General features: G+C 41.2%; 1 protein-coding gene across 1 annotated transcript in view; it reads left to right on the top strand.

The window, feature by feature from the left end:
- Positions 1–9,213, top strand: part of PRICKLE2 (prickle homolog 2 (Drosophila)) — a 163,316-nt gene that overhangs the window by 91,876 nt on the left and 62,227 nt on the right. The gene's annotated exons all lie outside the window — the stretch shown is intronic.

Here is a 9,213-nt window from a genome sequence, read left to right as displayed (position 1 = left end):
TCCTCTTTTCTTACTAACAGATTTTGATTTTATTCTGGGCAGCAATGTGCCCAGAATAATATCCTGGTAGGGACTACATTTCCCAGCTTCCCTTGCAGCTAGATCTATCCAAGGGTTTATAAATAGAAGTTGGTTAGTATCTCCAGTAAATCTCTTTAAATGTTGTTGATTCAACTAGGAGATGGGCCTTTTGTCTCTTACCCTTACCCATATTCTGACTTAAAACATGGATATGGTGTTGGAATTCCAGCACCCATTTTGCAATTTTGAGAATAGATACCATGAACACGTAGGATGGTAAGGATAGGATGGTGAGTACAGAAAAGATAGGAAGAGCCTGGGCGCTTTATGGTTTTTACAAAATGCCAAACCAATCCTGCATCACTATACTCAGGTTGCTATTGTAATACTAGCAGCCCAATGCAATTCTATTATAATTCCCAGTGTTGTTGTTATGTTCAATAATAATAATAATGCTGATCTTGCAATTATATACAGCCCTATAGTTCACAGTGTATTTTCATTCTGTGATCACCTTTAATCCTCACTATAACTCTGTGACATGAATACAGTTATTCTAGTCCTAACGTTGAGGACACTGAAGCCCAAAAAAGTTAGATAACTTGGCCAAGATTTCAGACTTAGTGTTTGTCATAGTCAGAACTCAAACACTAAACATCGAATGTAGTTTCTTTCTCCTCCACTGTAGGTAAATATGAACCGAGTTGATGCTTGAGTAGCTATCCCAGAAGTGGAGAATTTTCTTTTAAGTAAGAACCATTGACCTACTAGGGTACAGTTTGACAATTATATACTAGCATCAAAAGAGTTTTATTAAGGTTGGGGGTGGAGGTTTTTGTTGTTATTTTTCTTCTTCGTGGAGAACTACAGTATGTTCAACTCACATCCTCTTTAACTTGAGAAGAGAAAACAAACACCTGCCAATACATTGATAATTTTGTGTTTTTCAGTTCTACATGATGCCCAAGGATTCAGAAAGGAAACAGGAAGGGAGAAAAGGAAAAGATAATATAGAGAAAGCACAAAATTTGGGGGAGGTGTGGGGAAGGGAGGTGGAAAGGACTAGGAGACTGAAGAACTGAATATTCTGAAGTATGTCAGGTGAGGTAGATAACTTGGCTTACTGTGCTATTTGCCAGGACCATGGAAGACGGTGTTAGACAACAGATGAATTGTCATCATAGCACTTGAAATGTTCTTTAGCTGTTTAATCCTGTTTACAGCTTTTCTACTGCTCCTTTCTTTTTGCTTTTTAAAAGAGAATTGACCAAGGAAACTGACCATATAAGTTTCTGACAGTCGTGTCCTGGAGGTCGTACTACCTTATGAACCAATTGGTCAGTTTTCAGGAATTCTGTAAGTCAATTGTTAAATATAGCCATTATAAAAATTTAACTATATAAACTTATGGGTAAATAAATTATATTAAAAACAAAGGTAAATACTCAAAATGTATCACTGCCTAATTACCATATTTCACAATAATCTGTGCTCTTGAGGTTTTTTGGCCTATTATTTCTGTATGGTGGAAATACTGAAGGATGATGTCCTACTGTGCATCTCTTCCCAATCCCCCATCCAATAATACCACGTCAGTGGCTTGAAATCACACACAGTGGGATTGTGTACCCCATGGAAATGGGCAAGTACTGTAAGTCAGTACTTGATGTATTGTTTTATTGAAGCTTTGTAGTGTTTTGTCTGCCCCTTGTGGCTTTTGCATTACTTTAACTTTGTATGTAGTCATTTGTCGACTTGTCTTATCCCTCTACCAGAGTATAACCTTCTTCGATATCGGGTGGTTTCTCATTCATATGTGTGTCCTTTCCCCCAGCACTCAACGGCTCCTTACACATGGTAGATTGTATTAGTCTGTTCAGCTGCCACAACAAAAAATATCACAGACTAGGTAGCTTAAACAACAGAAATTTATTTTTCTCACAGTTCTAGAGGCCAGAAGTTTTAAGATCTAGATGCCAGCAGGGTTGATTTCTGGTAAGGCCTCTCTTCCTGGCTTGCGGAGGGCAAGCCTCTCCCCGTGTTCTCACGTGGCATGTACACTCCTCTCTGTTCCTCTTGTTGTAAGGACACTAGTCCTGTCAGACAGGGCCTCACCCTTATGACCTCATTTTACCTTAATTACCTTCTTAGAGGCCCCCTCTATAAATATGGTCTTCTGTGGGGATTAGAGCTTCAATATATAAATCTGGGGGTGGATGACACAATTCTGTTTATAACATAGACATTTATGAATTATGCATTAGACTGCTTCAAAGCTAAGAAATATAGAGCCCTCACCATGTGCCCGTCTCTGTGCTAGTTATATTACGTCATTTGAGCCTCATAGCATTGCTTCCAAGTAGTTATTACTGTTCCCACTTTATACATGGAGACATTGCCTCTCTACAGGAGATAAAGTAACTTGTCCAACTATGTACAGATGGTAAGTGTAAGATCCAGTATTCAAACCCAAACAATCTGACTCCAGAGTCCAAACACTTAACCACTACAGGAAACTGCCAACCTGCTTTGTTTGTAGGTATGTATGTGTGTATTTTGTCTAAAGGCAATACTGAAACTGTTGCCAAAAAAAGTAAGCAACTGTTGGGAAATTCTGCATAGAGTGTCTTGGTAAAATTGTGATAGGGGAATCTCTGTATAATTGTAGCTTAAATGGAAAGTGTTGAAACCCCAAGTTCTTCCATTTCTGGGACCTTTTCTTTAAAACAGGATAAAATAAATAACTGTCAGATAATGCTCCAAACTAATGGAAAGTATTTTCTAACTAAACATTGGAATTTACTATTCTAAATAAAAAATAAGGAAAACTAAAAAGGTTGGAAAGAGAGTGAGCATGTGAGAGCTAACAGGCATAGGAGCAGAACAACTCATGTGATTTTGAATTAATATAATACCTGCTTAGGACGTAATGTGATTATTTTCCTTAATTTGTTTGAACAAAGTTAACTGCACTTGAAATAAATTCTCTCAGTTCTAATATAAATAGGTATTGTTTTTGTCTCGTCCTCTTAAAGAAACAGTGCACTGGCAGTTATTTCATGCATCCTTCTCTTAGTGTCTCCTCCACCCCTCCCACACCAGTATTCGTTGGTGAAAAAGCAAGTGCTTTGATGGAACGAAGAGAAGTTCAGTGAATTTTACTCTGGTTCCTCCTGAAATTCTCTTGCTGTATGTGCCTCTCTCTCTAAATCCTTTCATAAACCAGACAAGCAGAAAGATGAGCATGCATTCATTCCGCATTTATTGAGTACCTATTGCATGCCAGACCCTCTTCTGGAGGTAGACAGTGAACAAAGTCTCAGGTGCTCACATTCTAGAGGGAAGAGAGAAATCATGAACAAGTAGATCATTTGTTCGCGACTGATAAGTTCCTTAAAGAAGACCAGGTTAAAGGTTTATCAATTTCAGTACTATTGACATTCGATTCAGATCATTCTTTGTTGTGGGGGGCTGAACTATGCATTGTAGGAGGTTTAGATATAGTGAGGACTTTGGCTTTGAATCAGAGAGGCGTGGGAGATCATCCAGGGTTTGGAGCAGAGCAGTGACGTGCCCTGACTTATGTCTGAATAGAGTTGTGCTTGCTGGCAGATAGCAGAGGAGCAGGGGTGAAAGCCAGAGTCCAGAAGCAGCCGTGGCCATGGCTCAGGCAAGCACTTAGTCACAGCTAGACTGGTCGTGTAGGGGTGGTGGCAACTGGTTGGATTCTGGATCTGTCTTGAACCTTACGTCTGATGAGAGTTGCTGTTGAATTGGACATCAAGTGCAAGCAAAAAAAAAAAAAAAAAAAAAGCAGTCTTTGAAAGATTCTTCTTTGAGAATACTCCAAATGAGCTTTTATTTCCAATTTTGATCCTAATCCTAGGGGAGTTGAGCAGGATGGAGACATTGTTTAGGCTTTAGGTAGTAGACTGTTGTTTCCTAAATTACTTCCTGAGTAAAACCAATTAAAATTATAATTTGGGCCTCCAGGAGAAAAGGGAAGAAGCCAAACTTGGTAGGATCTCACCTCTTAAATGGCACTTAACAGCACTTTGCTCCTATTGCGTGGGTAATGAAATTCTGGCAAGCAGGGGCAAAATGAACAAAGGGGCCCTCAGAAGCAGCCCATCCCCACTTGTTCATAGCTGTAATGCTACCTGATTGTCCTCTAGGTCCCCATTTGGGAACCACTGCACACTATTCCTGAAAAGCACCACGTGCTGCAAATCCAAGCAGCATCTCTCCTTTCTCTGTACAGCCTGCCTTTGAAGATGCTCGGGTGTATTCCAGATATTGCCTCCCCAAATTGAGGCAGATTAAATGAGGTTCCAAGCTTCTCAAACTGCAGGTGAGGGGGGACATGAAAGAAAGTCCCAATCTTCTAATTAGTCTCTAGGTTAACATGGGCTTTTAAAAAACCTTCTGAATATGTCAGCTCACATCTGAGATTACACTTCAGGAGTTTTTGCCTTTACCTGGTGGAGTCATGTTTGCCTTCTCCTTAAACCAGTGTTTCTCCTGGCGTGGTGTGAGGTGTTTGTTAAGAAGACAGAGTTTCAGACTCCTTTTCAGACCCAGAGGGATGAAAATAGCAATAGTGTTCATTAAGGACTTCAGATGATTCTGGAGCATGCTGATGTTTGAAAGCCATGCCATATCATTTAGGAATTGCATTCACTTCCTAGTAACAGATGCTGTAAATAAAGAAATAGTTTATTTCTCTCCCTGCTGAAAGAAGTTCCCAGATAGGCAATCCAGGGTTTGTCTAATGGCTCTGTGGTATAATTTTAAAAAAAAAAAAATGAAAACAAAAAGCAGGCTGCTAACTTTCTGTCCTACCATCTTCAGCCTACAGCTTCCATTGTTAAGGTTACTTCATGGTACAAGAAGGCTGCTGGAGCGGGAGCCATTCTGTTTGCATTCCAGACAGGAAGCAGGAATAAGGAGGAATGGGTGAAAAGGGCCTTGGCCAACCACTGGCCTCTTTAAAAGAACTCTCCCAGGAGTCACATGTCATTGGCCAGAATCTATATGGCCACATGTAGCTACTGAGGAGGTGCCAGAAATATTGTTCTTAGCTGGGCACATTGATGCTCTAAGTAAAATGATGGTATTCTTGTTAAGGAAGAAGAGGAAAATGGATGTGGGTAGGCAGCTATCTCTGCCACAGCTCCCTTACACCATCATGCCATGGTGTAGAGGAAAGACTGTCTAATTTGGAGAACATTTTTTACTTATTGTCAGTTTATTTTGGGTTTATTTGGGAGCTGTATGTTGGTTATGTTCTGGAGAATACCAAAGGAAAATGTATTCATCATTTCTGTGGTCAGCCACACAGACATATGGGAATCCACTATATCTGGGGTTTTTTCCTTCTTTCCCAGCCATCTATCAGTCTCTCTCTCTCTCTCTCTCTTTTTTTCTTAATAAGAAGGCCAAAAATCCACAGAGAACAGAGGGGGAGGAAGAGGAAGCCAAGTTCAAAGGTGGCTCTACCACTTTCTAACTATGTGATATCCAATCTGATGAGTCTGAAATACCCACATCCAGGGTGTGGGGATGGTTCATGAAACACTGTATATAAAAATACTTCAGGCCTTAGGGTCACTCAGTAAATAAATAGTTCATTGATCCCTTCCTTCATTTAGCTGGTGAATAACAATCGATTCTGAGATCAGTTAAGAAAGTCTGACTTCTCTTTTGTTGGCTTCCTGCTCTAAGAAAATAAGGATGCTTTTCACTTGGAAAATGCTCTTACCCAGAAATGTGAGCACTTTTGCCCATAGGATTTCTTATTTTTGCTGTAGCTGGTGGAATCTTCTGCTTAATTCCTACAGATCATATTGGGCAGGGAAACAAACAAACAAAAAAAGAATCTTCTCCTTAATTGTATATCTGGGCGTGGAAAGAGGCAACTGAAAGATTGGGTGAGGTCCACCAAGTTCCCTCCCCTTTTCTGTGCTTCCTGGATCTCCTGGAGAAAATAGGAATCCTGTCCTTTGCCTGAGGACTGCCTGGGGTGGGTTGTTGAGGGCAAACAGTTGGATAGCTCTAAAACTCACAGTGTTGTCTCCAGACTAACCACAGGCCCTGGGAAGGGGTTAGAAATGCAAATTACAGGGCCCCGCCCCAGGCCTACTGAATTAGAAATCTGTGCTTTAAACTTCCAGAGGATTCTAATGCGAACCACTGAGAACCATCGTTCTAAATAAAGTGCTTTGCACACCTCTTTTATTAGCATACTTTTTTAAAAATTATTTTTAGCACATTTTTCTCCTAAATGCAGAGTCATTGCCTCTCTCTGGCCTCTCTCTCTGCCCAGGCAGAAATACTATCAAATGTGCGGTTCCCTCTAACAAGCCCAGTCTTTCCATCTAGATGAGGCCTTGCTTTGTAGACTTTGTTTGCACAATGACTACAGCACTTACGATCCCTGTGACACAGACAGAGGTTGCTGCCAAGCCTCCCTGTTGGGGAGTAACACCTTAAATAAAGGCCTTCAGCTATTTCATTTTCATAAGCCAGTTTATTGTGTTCAAAATGCTTTTTGTTCGGGGGAAGTGTACCTACTATGACTTCACCCAGGGCAGAATCACAGGACACCTTTACCTGGAAATGTCTAAACGGAACAAAGTTTCTAACATATTCAACAGACCCTACTTTCAAAGAAATAAGCTCAATACACACAGGAAGAAAAATAAAATTATCAAGATACTGGGTCATAGCTTGGTAATAATCATCGTTGACAAAATTCTATTGGATTTGATTATTTACCCCTAAAAAGGAACACGTGAAACATGTTTGGGCTAAAATGAGCAATCTGCAGGATTTTCAGGGACAGTGCCAAATTTGATTTTTTTAGTGCCAGAAAATATACTCAATATTTTCCTATTACTGTTGGTTCGGTTGGTGTTTGTTTTGGGCTATCCAGTAGTTTATTATGGAGGATGCCAAAGGAAAATGCATGCGGCATTCTCATATCCAGCCAGAAAATTCAGGAGACCTGTTTCTCCCGTACTCTCATCCATCTGCTAATCCCCTTTGCTCGATAAAAAACTTGGCAAGTCCAGCACCTAAACACTAGGAAGAGACACAAAGCCAACATGAGAGGGATCACTTTTTCACCTGGATACGAGCAGGATTTGAGGGGATTGGAAGTCGTGAAGGATTAGCTCATCCTCCCTCAGAGTAAGCTAGATCACCTACCATGAGATACGGGGGTGATTTGGTAGGTTGTTCATTCATATGAACTGATTTATTTTAATAATGGAGCATCTTGCTACCTAGGTGAGTTTTTGAGTCAGAGGTGAGAGGAAACTGGGTTCAAAGAGAGGAGAAATCTGGCGCGATCACCTTCCAGTGGCAGGTTCCATGTCCTCATGCGGCCCCATTATACACACTGCTGGATTTCTTAAGAAGACATCATACCTTTACAACAATTTTCCATGTTTTCCCCTGAAATCAAACTAGTGTTGAATAGCACTATATTCCTTACAACCTATTTTTCTTTCTTAGACTAGATAAGCAGCTCCCAGAGTTTGGTCTCACTCTACAAGCCAACAGTGTTGCTACACATCTTGAAGTGGAAGAAAGGCCAGGAAGCATTTTTCCATTAGGAATGGGCCAGACTGGATAATGTAATAATTGTTATGTATTCATGTTACTTACTATCACTGAGGACCTCATACTTTGCCTACACTCTCATTTAATTGTCACAATCTTCCGACGAGTCTTCTGGACAGTTCTGTAACGTGCTCAGGAACCTAGAGATGGGAAATGGTAGATCCAGGCCTGGGGGCTGGGATCTACCTGGCCGTGCTGTGGCAGGTGCAGGGAAGGTCCACCACGGGTCAGCCTTATCAGAGAGGGCTTGGTTCAAGGTACCAATTCAGAAGGGCTCTCAGGGACGGTGGGCAGAGAGAGGGGTGTGTGAGTGATGACAGGGGATTGAGAGGAGGGTGAATGGAGTTCAAATTAGGCTCTACATTATCAAGCATCTATAGTGATTCATTTCGTATTAGCAGTGGTCCCTAACGTTCTATAACTATAACGGAAGTTGTGAGAATGACAAGGTGATGTTGGAACAAGGCTTTTCTACAAGCAGTCTTCTGAGACAAAGCCCATTCCCCAAGACACGGAGTCCAATGAGGCATATGGTACAGCAACTCTCCTGGGGACAGAAAGGTGTACCAGTCTCTGATGGGAAAATTGCCAGCTTCTAATCCCAAGCTAATTTATGATCAGGGCTTTTCTTTCTTCTCAGAGAGTGCTGGTAATCTGCAGGCAGCCTTCAAAACCCAGAGCCATTCCTTCCCGTCCCAGAGCGTGGCTTTCTGCCAGGTGCCTCTAGGGAGGGATTGCAGGGGCCCTGCCTTTGGAAAGCCTGCTGGTCCATGACAAGCACCCTGTTTATGGTTGCCTTTGGATTTGATTAAAAGGATGATAGGCACACGATGGTGAATGGTTACCATGGTTAGTTATGAAACTAAAGATGGCCTTCACATTTTTTAAGGGCTTGTCATCACAAAGCCTTTATCCCCCTCTCTTCCAGCACTGATGACTTGGTTTCTGGAGATCAAAGTAGACAGAGCTTTCGCAACTCTTCACCCCAGCATTCCCAAAACATGTGTTCATATTCAAGCCTCCCTAAATGCAAAGGAATTAGACCAGATTTGTGAAGTATAACCAACTTGATGGATTTGGAGCCCCCAGTCTTCCGCGTTCTCCATTTTGTTGAATAAATGCCTTGTTTCACAAGAGTTGGTCATGATGCTAAGTAAGATACTTGGAAGTATTTTCCATGATGTCATCTGAGCTTGTGGGATTTTTTTTTTTTTTCCCTCTCCTATATGATAGCGTACCTTCTGTTTTGGTTAAGTTTTTCTTTCTCTAATTTTGCATGTAGCTGGATGATAGAATGTCTATTTTCTTTTCTCAGGCAACATTAGGTGCTTATTACTTTCCCCCATTGTTGTTAGGGTTGAGTGAGCCTCATAAAGTACAGGAATACGTCTTAACAGTCGTCAACAGGAATGTTCTAGGATGTGCACAAATCCTCATGTTAATGACAATGTTTAATTACACGCTCTGCATCCCAGATTTAGTGAGTTTATTTCTGACGGATGTCAGCTGCTGCACGCCTCACACATGGCTCCAAACCTGGAGGGCTTTTAATGTAGGTGGAGGCTG

The sequence above is a fragment of the Propithecus coquereli genome, unplaced genomic scaffold, assembly GCF_000956105.1.
Source record: "Propithecus coquereli isolate 6110/MARCELLA unplaced genomic scaffold, Pcoq_1.0 Scaffold1, whole genome shotgun sequence".
NCBI classification, from domain to species: Eukaryota; Metazoa; Chordata; class Mammalia; order Primates; family Indriidae; genus Propithecus; species Propithecus coquereli.
This window is presented reverse-complemented; position numbering and strand designations above follow the sequence as displayed.